Below are 13,635 nucleotides of genomic sequence, written 5' to 3'. Positions count from 1 at the left end.
CAATACCAACAACAACAAAAACACCACCAAAAAAACCCAAACTCCAGCCCCCCCTCCCCCCCCCCCCCCGGGTGTCTTTCAGGTGGAAAAATCTTTTCTTGTTGTAATATTTATTTTCTCTGTATTCCCTTCCCTGACCAACAGTATCCTATGGAGGTGCCCCACTGTCATCATTAGCACATCCAAAAATCAGGACAATAATCTGTCTAGGACAAACCACTTTAAAATCACACAGAATCATCAAGGCTAGCAGAAACCTCCCAGATCATCATGGCCATCACCCCAGCATCGCCATAATCACCCTAAACCATGCCCCCAGGCACCACAAGATTCCTTCACACATGGGAACATTATGAGTGCACAATGCAAAAACAACACAGGGAGGAAGGGCAACTTATTTTTGTGGAAAATATCGTTTTTATTTTTAACCCCATCCAAGAAAGCTTTATTAATTACCACTCCCCAATTTTAATAAAAGCATCTCACCACGGGCTGCTGTCAATACCAACATTTCAGACCTTGCTGTTTCTTTTTAGCTCCTCAAGTTGCTTCCTGGAAGGCGCAGCCGTGCAAGGAAGTGGGAGCAATGATCCCCCAATCCTCACAGCGAAATGGCTGCGATAAGCGATGGAGGTCAAATCTCCCCGTGGTTCGAGTACTGGGAACTACTCCGGAACATCCTCTGGCGCTGACCACAAGTGTGGGCAGCTCCTTTTCAAACAGGGTTTCCTCACGGCAGGCTGGAAGTAGGAGCCCACTGTGACCCAGGGATGCCTGACAGCCGGGATGGGAGCTGGGTCCTTACTCCAAACACAACGAGGGGACATCGGAACAACTTCTAATCTCACATTTTTCCTGCTCAACACACTCAGTTTTTATCAGTGAAATAAGAGCTCCATTCACCGACTGAAACTCCAGGTCACTGGGCTGACTCGACGAAGCGCGTGTTTCCAGACACTTTTGTATCTGGAATCAGCCTAAAACGTTCAACCTACAGGCAGCCGCGGGAAAAGGAATGCCCCGTCCCGAGCCCGCCGATTGCCTCTGAGACGCCGGGAGCAGGAGCCCGGGCTGGATAGCGGCTCCGGCCGGCCCCGATTCCCTGTCTGCTTCCGGGAGTGACCCTGACGGCTTCCGGGAGCCGAGCCTTCCCCGCCGCGCGGGAAACAGCCGCCCCGACACCGAGGTTCCGCGCAGCTCCGAAATGCAGATTTCAATTAAAATCTGCTCCCAAACCGCGGCCGTTCCGCTAAAACCCCCCTGGTGGGTGGGCGGCGGGGAGACGAACAGGTCTGTCCCCTAGGCCCCGGTCCGAGAGCGTGCATGGGACCGGCCGCGGCTCCCTAAAAGCACTGAAAACCTCTGAGAGGCAAGAATATACACCTGCGGGTCTGTGTGAAATACAGCAGTCAAGTCTTACTTACAGGAGAAAGCGACCTGGTTAACCCGCATATTAAGGAGTTAGTGCCCTGAAAACGTACAGGTGACAGAGGTGTTAGAGATGAAAAACATCACGGTGAGGAGAATGCAAAACAAAACAAAAAAGAAGGAACAGCAGGAAGAGACGGCAGCGTTACCTCGGACGGCTCTACTGACGGCAAGGCGGGGGTGGCGGGGCTGGCCGAGGCATCATTAGGAGCGATTCTGTGCCGCCGTGACAGCAGGTGGCACAGGTCACCTGGGCACGGTCACCCGCAGGCAGAGCAGGGCAGCCCGGCACTGCACACAGCAGGCTCTCTTCAGCGAGTCACACCGCCCAAGCCAACACCCACAGCGCCTCCTCCCCTCCCAATCTTCTCTCTCTCTCTCGATTTTTTTTTTTTTTTTTTTTTTTAGCGTTTAATATCTTAAAGCCAGAGCGTAAAAACTTCCAGGTCCTTCCGCATGGTTTATTCTGGTGTTGGGTAACATTTAGCTCAGCTGCAGCGTTTTTTCCACCAGCAGTCCCCACCTCCCTTTGAAGCGCTGTGCTTTAATCCTGGCAGTCGGATGGGTAAAGGCTGTAATTGTGTCAAAGGAGGCTGTTACAGACCCGTACCCTCAAATTCCAGTTGCAAGACTGGGTTGAAAATGCTAATTCTCTGGTTTTAGTTCCAGAACTGGAGTTTTCAAAACTATGCAGAAGAAATTCCCTGCTGTGAGGCTGGTGAGGCCCTGGCACAGGGTGCCAAGAGAAACTGTGGCTGCCCCATCCCTGGAAGTGTCCAAGGCCAGGCTGGACGGGGCTTGGAGCAACCCGGGATAGTGGAAGGTGTCCCTTACCATGGCAGGGGGTGGGACTGGATGAGCTTTAAAGTCCCTTCCAATCCAAACCAGTCTGTGATTCTATGATTCTACTCATGATACCATTTTGAAGACCTGAAGTACTTCTTGACATAAGCTTCCCCTTTTCCTTTGTTTCTCTAGTCAGCCACTTCCATTATTTTTGGGTACAGTCAGGACTCACAGGTTTTGCATGTCCATGTGATAGATTTGACCATCATGTTATGTTCATGAAATGCCACAGTTGTATTGATATTCTGGTATAGTTTTAGGAAGAATTTTGGTAAGGATAGCCAGTTTTGAAGACGACATATAAGCACAGTTTTTACTCCCTATCCAGTGTTTTGGCAAGAACAGTTGTGTTGACCACTGTGAAATCACTGACTTTCAATCTGTGTAAGAACACTGCGTCATTGTGAACTGTCTGTGTAATATTCACTAGACACCACTTCTCACTTTGTTGTTATTCTTATATTACTATATTGCAGTCTCTAGAAAGGCTTAACAACTATTTGGAGAATCATATTCCTAGGATAAGGAAGATGGAGGATAGGATCAGTGAGAACACAGAAGGAGAAGGAAGAATGCAAGTAGTCTCACCTGAAAACTGACATGTGATTGAGTTGGGGAGGCTCTGCAGTGTTTCCAGCTCTTGCCTTTCACCCTTCCCTGCTGCCAGTCAAGCAGCAAGGAATTTTAACATGCTGATATTGAGGGTTCTGTAAACCTGAAGGTCAAAGACACTGTATTTTAAAAGAACCAGGTGATATTCTTCTCCCTAAACCTAGCAACTATGTATGAAATCCAGTTTGGAATGCTATTTGACACTGTGTTGTACTAACACTGGAATGTATTACTAAAGAATTTGTTGGGTATCTCAGAATATTTTTTCAGCTGTAGATAGGAGTTACAAAGACTTGCTCAGTATTTGCCTGAGCTTGAGACTCAGCGTCTGGCCCATCCTGTAGATTTACAATGCTTAATACTCTTTTTTTCACATTCGTTTAAAAAGAGATGTGAGAGGAAATTTTTGTGAAGAAAGGCTTTTGAAATCATTTCCATTTTTCAGTCTGAATCGATTAATCTGGTGTTACTACCTTTTCCTGTAAGCCTTGCTCCTTTAATATCCTTAAACTGCACTATTATTTTAAAACCCCAAGAGTAGTCACAACAACAGTACATTTCATAAGCTCTGGATTCCCCTGCAACAAGCCGAGAAAGTTACTAAGGACAAAGAATACCAGTACTTTCCAATCAAACACAGTACAAAAGTAAATACATAAAATACAACCAAAAGGAGGCTTAGATACTTTTTCAAATGTACAATAAGAAGTAAAACTATATTATTATCCATTATATTTCCATGTTGTTATTTTAAAATTTGAACAATTAAATATGACAGTGACAAGCCAACACCATTATGAGAAAACTGGCGGAAAGTTCAGGAGCAAAAGTCACAGTGAAAAAAGAATTTTTAAGTGAGTTGAAATCCGTGAACTTTGAAAAATGGAGTTTCTTTCAAGAAGCAACAAAGAAAGGCAATTGAGGATGTCCAAGGGGTAAAACACACGCTTAAAAGAAATAACTACACCAGTTCAACACTCGATTCAACCTCACATTTATCTCTCATCATAAATCTGTTTGTCCAAGTGTACTAAACAACACATTAAGTCAGTTGCTTCTTTGGGGATTTGTTGCCAGCTTTGGAAATAACACTTGAAAGGATGTCGTCAGGCTAAGAAATGCAGCTAGTTGGTTTTGGCTCCAAGAGGCAATGTATCTGATTATTCAGCTGTGGTTCTATGAACTGGGATGTAATGTTGATTTACTTTTGACATCTTGCTCCTTGAGAAGTTACAATAAAGTAAATCCAAGCCTACATTATGCCAGAACCACTGGTTTGAAAGAAACTAAGCAAAGCTCATAATGAAAGCTTATTGAGCTTGCTGAAAAGTATCTTTAAGACACCAATTAACTTGTGTCTTATTTTTTTCCATAGCAGGAAGCCAATCGGCCCCTGATGATTGAGATAAAATTCCTTGCACAATGGAACTACCAGTTCTTTCCTGTTAGGAAAGAAACTCTTTTCTAACTTGGAGATGACTGGATCTTACTAGTTTGTCATTTTGGTAAACAGAATAGTTTATAAAATACTGTGAAGAAGATACTTTCAGAAATTCAAAGTATGTTTTCAAAAGCCAGTGTCAGTTCACTTACAGTTTACCCATGACTGAATGTAAAGATTAATTTTCAAAGATAACATTTTACTTGCTGCACTGTCTGTGTGTGTGCCCTGCAGAGTGACATGATCTGTAATATAATTCTGGATGTAACTGCAGGTATATTTTTAAAGCTGCCAAGTGTTAAGCACATCTGCACCAACAAGGTCTCCCTACAGTCAACTCTTACCTAACAGAGTGTAATTACCATCAAGTTCTGCGTTACTTTGCACCTGCCTCTCTCACACCTGCCTTCTATTAGCAACATTGAAAGTGTGATCATTTCAGTACAGTCACGTGTGAAAAAAGTACATATTAAAAGGGTGAATGAGAGGGGAAATGAGCTCTCTTAACTGTCATCTTTCTGACCTTGACTTTAGTTTGACCTTGTTTAAAAAAAGTCTGAATACATGAGTTTGCTTTGAAAAATTAAGGAGTGTAACTAAATGGGATGTCCTTTGATTAAAGAGTTTATATTGTGCATTTTTCTGACAAAAAAAAACCAAAAACAACCAAACAACAAAGAAGTTCTGTCACAAGGTCCTTAGCTGTTCTGAACAGCAGCAATGTGTGCAGCAATGGGAAAGGGAGGAAAACCACTGCGGAGAGGCAGAACTGTAATGGAAAAAGGAAGCAAAACATAAACCAAAGAGAAGACAGTCACCAAAAAAAAAAAAAAAAGAAAGAAAGAAAAAAGAGAAAGTAGAAGGAAATAAAACATTCTGAAGCCTGGAAGGAATGAATTTAAACCAAGCATATTACTGTAATGACTGGGAAGAGAGAAAGCCAAACAGGAAGTTGCAAATACTTAAATTCTGCTTGAAAAGGTTGCTACTGTTAAAGAACTTAACTAGGTCAGGGAAATGAACCTTGGGAATATTATTATATGAACTTGTTGATGAGTTGGCAAAAAACTCTTTTCTGTTTGTCAAAAATCCAAAATTTAAAGTGTTGGCCAAAATAATTTCATAAATAAAATCTGTATAAATGAGGGACAAAAGTAGAGGTGATATTCTGCTCTGTTAGAACAGAGGCAACTGTGGTATTAAATAATAAGGTGGGGTTTTTTGTACTTAGTGGGTTTTTGTGGTGCAATGGCTACTTCTTCTACCCAGCCATGTATTTAACAAGCTTAAAGTACCACTACAGATCAGCAAACTGAGAGTTTACACAGACGGGAGCCAGCACATGAGCACAAAATGCAGTGCAGAGACAGAGGTTAAGATCTTGGAATTCTCTGAAACTGCAGCGCAGGGAAGCCCTGAGGACAGGAACCTGTGACCCTACGCAGCAATGGTCAGTCAGTCTGGCTGTCTGACTCAGTGTTCTGATGGTCACTGTGCAACTGCAGAATAAAGCTATTGAATACCCAAGTCTCATCAGTTTTCCAGTAAACAAACCTTTGCTTTGACATAGTTGCTAACACGATCACTCCTTAAATAGTCGTGCAAACGCCTAATCTGGGGTGTAGCTGTCTTTGTAATTCCTGTGAAGTCAGCATCCAGCCTACAAAGAAAGCTGTGAGTGCAGCACTGGAGCCCAAGGATGTAAGCCAAAAGAAATTTTACTTCAGAAGCAAAGTTCTCTGTATCTGGCCAGCTGCTGTGCCCTATGCCCCCTAGCCTGCCTAAGGAGAAATGAAGCATTGTATCCACATTTACATCATGCTTGCTTGGATTAACATCACCAACAGCTGAGAACCAGATTATGTATTGTACATGATTTTTGGTCTGAGATCTCAGTTACAATCTCTTTTAATGCATGTTGTAATAAACTGGTTTGCTATAACATATGCTGTCATTCCATTAGATATTACAGATTCCTGCCCAGAGATAATTGGACACCTGCCTTCTGTGTTACATTTAAAAATCTGGGCCATCGTATGGAACCACCTAGATCCTGTATCACTGAAAGAAGAATTCAGACAAAATTATCACAGCAATGTCTTCAGACCTCAGCTTTAACCACTTGAACACTATGTAACCCAAAAGCTCAAAAAGTTATAATATGAAGGTCTTGCATTCTACAAAAGAAAGAAAAAATCTGTAAGGATATTTTTGAGTTTTAATCTTTTTCTAGAATAGGGGACAGTAAGAAATTTCTGTAAGAAATTTTTTGTCTGTTATTTTGTTAACTGTCTCCAAGTCTTTTTAACTAGATAAAGCATAAAAGGCTCCGTAATCTCCAGTTTTACTGGATTTATTGAGCAAGTTATTAACTCCAATATTGACTCATATTGCAATATGGCTCTCTCCAGAATTCCCCATTTCTGATAAGAAACAATAAAAGTAGGATTAGATTTATTCTACTAATGCAATCTTTATTATAGAAAATGCTAGGGAGTTTGTGGGTATCTTTTTAAAAGTCAGCTTTCTAATACATGGCTGCCTCCTCCTGCTACATCCCTTACAGTGACTCATAGCAGCAGAGATGAAACCAAGTAAGAAAACAAACCAATGTAGCTATGCACTGTGTTCCAGGTGAAAAATTTCCTTTGGAGGAAACTCAGATACCTTTAGGTAGTTTCACCTAGGTGTTAGTCCTGATTTTTGTGGAAAGATAGGATAGTAAAAAGGTTTGAATAACAGGAATTTCCCAAGGTTTCAATCTCTTTGTGGCTAATAGTTCCTTTTCACTCAGTTTCTCCTCACCTATTAGCTGGAACTAATACAAGCACTGCACACCACAGGATGTCAGAGTCAGAAGAATTCCTGTGCAGGTTTAGAAAGAATCCCTTGGGTTTACAAGTCCAGTTCTGTATTTTAGGTGTATTGTTAAACAACAAGGAGCTGAGTTTATAGAGCAGTCACTATCTGATTTAAATGCTTCTGAATGACAGCATTTATGTAAATATACTCAAGATTAATATAAAAAAGGTAATTTATTATATGTTACTGTAAACCAATGAGAATAAATGGTTCAATGAGAGGCTGAAGAACACAGACTATCTTGGAGAAATCTACTGCAAAGTTTCTATGTTAATACAAGCAAATTTAAATAAATCCATTGCAAAAGGTTTAAAAGAACATTACAGTGATGTTCCAGCTCAAATACTAAGAAGACAGGAAATATAAAAGTCAACATTTATCTGTTCATCCCTGATTTGCTTCACCATGGATTTGCACTATGATATGACTTTATAGGAACACATATTTCTTTCCCCCATCCTACTGCTTTGTCTTTTAGTACACAGAATGAAGGGTACTTGCTTCAAAGATTTCTCATTATTGTCCAATGCACAATTTTTGTTCTTATTATAGTGCATATTCTCTAAACCATTGCTGGAGATGAAGCTACTGATTTATTTGCAATGAAATATATTAAGCCATTTATTTTAAACTTCCTGTGAGATAAGAGGAAATGATTCATATAGAAATTAAAGTAAAATAGTATTTCTTTATTTGGTTGCCTTTTTATTAGAGTCTGTTTTGTACTACTATTTTCCATGTTATAGTACCCTAGATACTCAAGGTACTTTTCACTGACTACAGCAGTAGCTGTCTTAATTGTTTGTCCAAATCAGAGCTGGATCCTCAGACTCTGAATCCAGATAACAAAAAGCAAAGTACTGCTGATCACAAAAAAAATTCTGTGCAGGCATTTTTGTCCAGAGTAGCACCAGAACTCCATGATAAGTGAAGAGACCAAATCTACCTCCCAAGGAGGGATGGATGGCCTGAACTTCAAGACTGTAATTTTTTTTTCATTCCTTATTGGATGCAGTGTTATCTGGCACACAGATTGGATTGATCAGCAGAAGAAATAATTTGTGACTGTGTAATTCAAGACAGTACCATAACACCTATAACATGCTAAATGAATATTGCAGAAATATCTGTAATATGGATTTCCACTCTTAGCTAACTTGACTTTGCAGCCATAGCATTCTTTTAACACTGTTGCAAGTGTAAGGTAAGGTTTATGCAAGACAAACAGTAGAAATTCCATTCTGTGTTTTTAGGGCAAGAGACTTTAGAGGCAATTCAAGGACCTTTGTCACTGAAGTGAAGAAAGGAACTGATAATATGAGAAAAGTTAACTTGCTCTAAATACACAGATGTTTGTGATGGTGTGGGGGTGCACGCACACACACCCATCTCATCCTTGGGCCTGCTCTAGGGTCTCAGAGGCTTCTGGTAAGCCTTGACTGAATCATCTGAGGAGTGAAGAGTCCTGTGAGTGAACCAGTCCAGCTGTGAGGCACTGCCTGACCATACCAGGAGCTCTTGCATGGTAGAGGTAGGAAGAATAAGCTGTTCCAAGAAAGGTGGGAAACAAAGGATAAGGAATTATCCTTTGTAGCCCTGGTAAACCATTCACTTGACTCAAGTGGAGTGGCACCCGTTGTTCCTGCACTTAGGGAATAAAAGCCCAGTAAATACCAATTACTGGGTTACAGCCAGGATGGAAACTTACTGGTGACCAAAGTTAACAGTCTTGGGACCCTATAAACAACGGTGCTGAGTGAGACCCTGAGCTCTCCTGGATGGCAGTGGCTGTGCCAGCACCTCCCTCTGAGTGGGACCCGCCTTGGCGCTCCAAACCCTACAACTACACCTGGAACAGCTTTAGCCTTTCCAAAGATCGTGCCTGTCAGTATCCATTTTATCACAGAACACATGGTGACTAATATAAAAAACTTTCCAGTCGAAGTCCTTTCCAATCAGCAGTTTCAAATCAGATGCTGTCACTAGATTACCTGCGCCAGCATAGGAATAGATCTAGCAGTTCATGTATGAATTTTCCTACTGGACAATGAGTTTAACCTGAGAGAGCTCAGCACTGCTGGAGCACCATACAGCACCAACTGCAGGGTGCTAGACCAAAGCCAGACACCTTCAAAGCTACACCTTTAATTGAGCATTTCAGTTGGGGGCAGGTAATTCACAAAGGAGCCTTACACACTCAGTGCTACTTCCTACTGTGTTTTAAGAGCAGAAACCAACTTTCAAGAAGTAAGAATTATACCTGTAATGTTGTATCTGATGCAAGAGGTGGGTTACAGACATCTAGAAAGTCTAGGTCATACAAGCAAATCCCATCATTCCCCACTCTGAAGAGGTATTGTTTCAGGTTATCAGAAATTTTGCTGACAGCTCCTGCATCCACAAGTCTGGGAGGCAATGCACAAATTACGTACATGGAACAAAGCAGCCTTGTAAAGTCCAAGCTGCCCCCCACTTGGCTTGCTGGAAGGTGCTGTCAAGCACTTTGCTGCTGCTGTCTGTCACCATGGACCTTATTGCACTTGCTGCAGGAGAGATATTTTTAACAAGGCTGTTAAAACAAGTTTAGCCCTTTCCATTCACCCTGTATTTAATTGACATCTTGCACTTCTACCCCAAAACACTCCCAAGACAAACCAAAAATCAGCTACCAATTTGGCTGTGTAGTGATCCTACCCCTTCCTGTAAATTTGTTGGTGAAGCTCTTTACACTTATCCTTCAGAAACTGTAAAGGATCTCAGTGTAGGTCAGAGCAATAGTTTTTAGCAGCTATCTTCCCCAGATTCCTCTTTTCCAAGGAGAATCTGATGGAGTAGGAAGGAGGGGGGCAAAGGCTCCTCCCACCTCCCCCCCTCCCCCATCTATTGCTCCAATAAACAACCAGCAAGTCCATTTCAGATTTAATCCTGTAGCCAAGGCAGAGGTCCTGTACTCACAATTTATCTCTTGGCACAGCAGCCCTTTGGCCTCTGGTCAAACACCACCTGGACCTCCCAGGATCGCAGTGTGTAGGGGCTGCAGGAATGCATGTGGGTTCTCCATTTCTGGCCAGCCAGGAGCACCAGTGCTTCCAGTGGAATCTGAAAGCCCTCACAGCTTCTAGCAAAGCATGACTGCATCCAGGAGACTTTGGAAACTTTGATGCAACTCTCAAACTTCCCCTGCTGCAAAGCCAAGGCACAAATCCCAAGCTCTGTAACTGGGGGTAATTTTTTTTTTTATAGCCTCCTTCAGCTGCTCAGTGCTGTCAGCAGTGAAGGAATGGCAGTTTTTCCAAAGCTGTGGTACACTGGGAACAATTTCTGTTTGAAAGCATTCTGCTGTGCTCCTGGAGGAGAGTTCCTGCAACTGATAGGTTGTGAGATGTTTTTAGCTCTGATCCAATGCAAAATTAGATCTGTTTTAAAAGGGAGAAGTTTCTGGCACAGCTTAAAAGTATAACTTGAGGATCAGTGCTCAAGTGAGTGGAGTTCTGACACCCCTGTCTTTAATGGGAGCCAATGGCATGTAAACAGATACCACCCAAGACATGCTCTTTCTTTAGGCTTGCTTCCCCAAATTATAATACTTCTTACAGCTAGGTCTTCCTGCTCTCCCACTCTCCAGTAACTCTTAGCCTGGCTCTGGTAAATAAGCAATAGCTGATGCCTTAGCAAGGTCATTTTATGAGAGGTTTTTGGGGTGGTGTTGATCTTTTATTTTTTTAACTTGAGTCAAGTTAAAGTCAAGTCTGATAACAAGGATAAAGCCAAAAGTTACAGTACTTTTCCAGAAATTCCTCATACCCTCAGCTTTTTAGTATGCTGATGCATATTCTTACCAATAGAGCTGAATATAAGCTGTTAAGAAAATTAAGTTTTCTTAATCTTTTTTCCTTCCCCCTGCTCCAGGAGGCATCTAAGGGTGAGCCAATGTGCTTCCCTGCAGACCAAACAAGGGACAGAGACCAGAGACAAATCCAAACAAAGTTCCTTCCAGTCTGCCAAGTAACAAGTTTGCATCTGCTTGCCTTGAAAAGCAGCAGCAGATGTATCTCTGTGGAGATAGAGCTAGAAAGCAGAAGTGAGAGCACTGCTAAACTCATGTCAGAAGTAGACGCGCTAATGCTGCTAGGCCGCAAACCGTGGCAGGCAGTAAGGCCTATAATGAAACAGTCAGCATAAAAGGTATGCTTGGTATGTACCTGTGATAGTTAGTGCTAGCTTTTAGTTTTGCAATGTTATTAAGAAACATAGATATGGTTGTTATAGTGATTGCTGCTTATATAACTGCTTATATAACTGAAAGGTATAAAAACCCGACCCTGTATCAATAAAATCGGCTTATTGCATCCAAGCAATCTGCCCCGTCTCTTTCATCGCCGACTGTCTCGCGACCGTACCGCGACAACATCTCTGTAAGCATTCCATTTGGTATAGATTCACTCATTTGTGTAGGAAATTTTTACCACAGAATTTGCAGAAGGTGAGGTGGTTGATGCAATTTCTAATACAAACCATATTTGCGGCTATAACTACTTATCAGTAGACTTTTATATGTAATTCTAATGCAGTTGCAGCCCAGCTTAGACATATAAAGGTGTGCCCTTCAGCCACAGGATGTATCCCAGAATACTGTCTATGTTAGTTGTATGGGATGGTGTCTGTGGTTGTAGCTTCCAACCAGCCAGGGCCTTCTCTTTCCACTTGGTACAAAGTGGCAACAACCAGCAGTGAAAGTTTTAAGATTGGCTAACAGACAGAACCATTTCATCGCTGCCCCTTCAAGGTCTCTTCTCTGTGCCTCTCCAAAAAGGAGGCTGCATACAACATTCAGGGGAGAAGGTGTGAAATAAGAAAGGCCTTAATTTCTGTCAGCTCACAGAGTAGCTCTAGGTGGCATTCGAACAGTGCCAGAACAGCAGGGAACACGGAAGGCAGCTCTTACTTGCCAGTGGTGTCACTGCCAAGAGTTACGAAACTCATTTTATGAATGAAGCCATGGGGCAGACATCTGTGACCACAGGTCTAGCATGACTTGCCTTAGTCCGAAAAACCAGATAAATCAATTAGTCCTTGCAAGGGCTGCCTACTCTAACCATGAAGCAACCAGCAGAAGTTACCTGATGTCTCTCAGCAGGTTTACTTAGTGGAATTCAGGCTTTTACACATTTAGACAAAGACAAGATATCAGAATGTGGAGTACTTAGTTTCATAAGCAAGATTTGGGCAAACACTGATAGCTGATAGTGCTGCTCCACACCTCCCAGACTCAGCAAGCACAGTGTATCAGTACTCAACACCACTAAAGTATTTGTATTATATTTTATAATAACACCCTAAAGAAAACCAAGACCAGAGGCTCAGTTCTATGTAGCTTACAGTTACAGATTTTTCTCTTTTTTCCCATTCAAACCCACTCCCACGAATTTGTGAAGGTTTTTATGCAAAGGTCAAATCATGTATTTTCCTTCCAGAGAGGCACAGTGCAAGACACTTGCCTGATTCCTCCACTGCATACAAGTAGATTATAAGATTTATTTGGATGCAGTGAATTGTCAAACATACAAAAAGGGGACTGTTAGTAGCAAGGTGAGGGGCTGCAGTTTGAGGCTTCAGGCTTTGATCTAAAAAAAAAGTTACCAAAAAAAACATATTTAAAAGAAAAAAAAACCAAAACCCCAGCAACTTTCTCCTCTTCCCCCTGAAAGCTCTGACTCAAAAGGGAGGATCAGGCTGTTCCAACAAACAACATTAAAGCATAAAAGAGGGATGCAAATTGCAGCTGAGCAGGGGAAAAAATACCAATTTTAAAAACCAGCAGCATAAGGTCCACAATCACAACAAAATTTTTGATTTAAAGGCTGATTTTTTTTTTTTTTTTTAGATTCACAGCCATCCAACAAATTCAGAATTTGTTGCTCAGACAAAACTCTACATGACCACCTTGCTGTCTTGCCTAGATGAAGAGTGTAGCAAACTGCTCCACGGGCTAGTCATGCAAACTAGTACTGACTGATTTTCCAGCAGCTGAAGGTATGTCAATAGAGCTGCTCCTCACAGAAAGTAAATCACCTTTCAGAGTGAAAGTTTTAGCCATTATTTTTATGTGGGTATTTTTCTAAGCCATCATGTTTTAGTTGAGTACCAGACCATCTTGTGCTCTGGCTGAATTCACCAGCCATAGCAAAGAGGGATAACATCACCAGTAAGATTTTCAAATTGTTGCGTTTGCTTCATATTCACAAGAAGAGCAAAGAAAGGCAGAAAATTAACATGGCAATAAACTCTCTCCGCAGAATCTGTGCTGGCAGATGTGTCCTAAATTAGGACCAGATCTCATCCGTACTTATATTTGTGTAAATCCACATAAACTGCACAGAAGTCAAGGGAGCTTGTCTGGATGTAAAGGACATGAACAAATGTAACCTCAGTATAATTACAGCATT

At 41.8% G+C, this 13,635-nt stretch overlaps 1 protein-coding gene across 11 annotated transcripts in view; it reads right to left on the bottom strand.

Moving 5' to 3' along the window:
• The window catches only part of FAM118A (family with sequence similarity 118 member A), a 28,158-nt gene extending 26,387 nt beyond the window's left edge, over window positions 1-1,771 (bottom strand). The window contains exon 1 of one of the 11 annotated variants that reach the window (XM_042050541.1): window positions 1,578-1,771. The gene's annotated coding sequence lies outside the window, so the exon portion shown is untranslated. The other 10 variants (XM_042050545.1, XM_042050547.1, XM_042050543.1 and 7 more) reach the window with 10 other exon arrangements.
• Window positions 1,772-13,635: the final 11,864 nt, after the last annotated feature.

The sequence above is a fragment of the Corvus kubaryi genome, unplaced genomic scaffold (assembly GCF_017639235.1).
Source record: "Corvus kubaryi isolate FWS band 111438036 unplaced genomic scaffold, C.kubaryi_AGA036_p1.0 74, whole genome shotgun sequence".
In the NCBI taxonomy this organism is placed as follows: Eukaryota; Metazoa; Chordata; class Aves; order Passeriformes; family Corvidae; genus Corvus; species Corvus kubaryi.
Note: the sequence above shows the minus strand (reverse complement) of the source record. Positions and strands in the feature narration are given on the sequence as shown.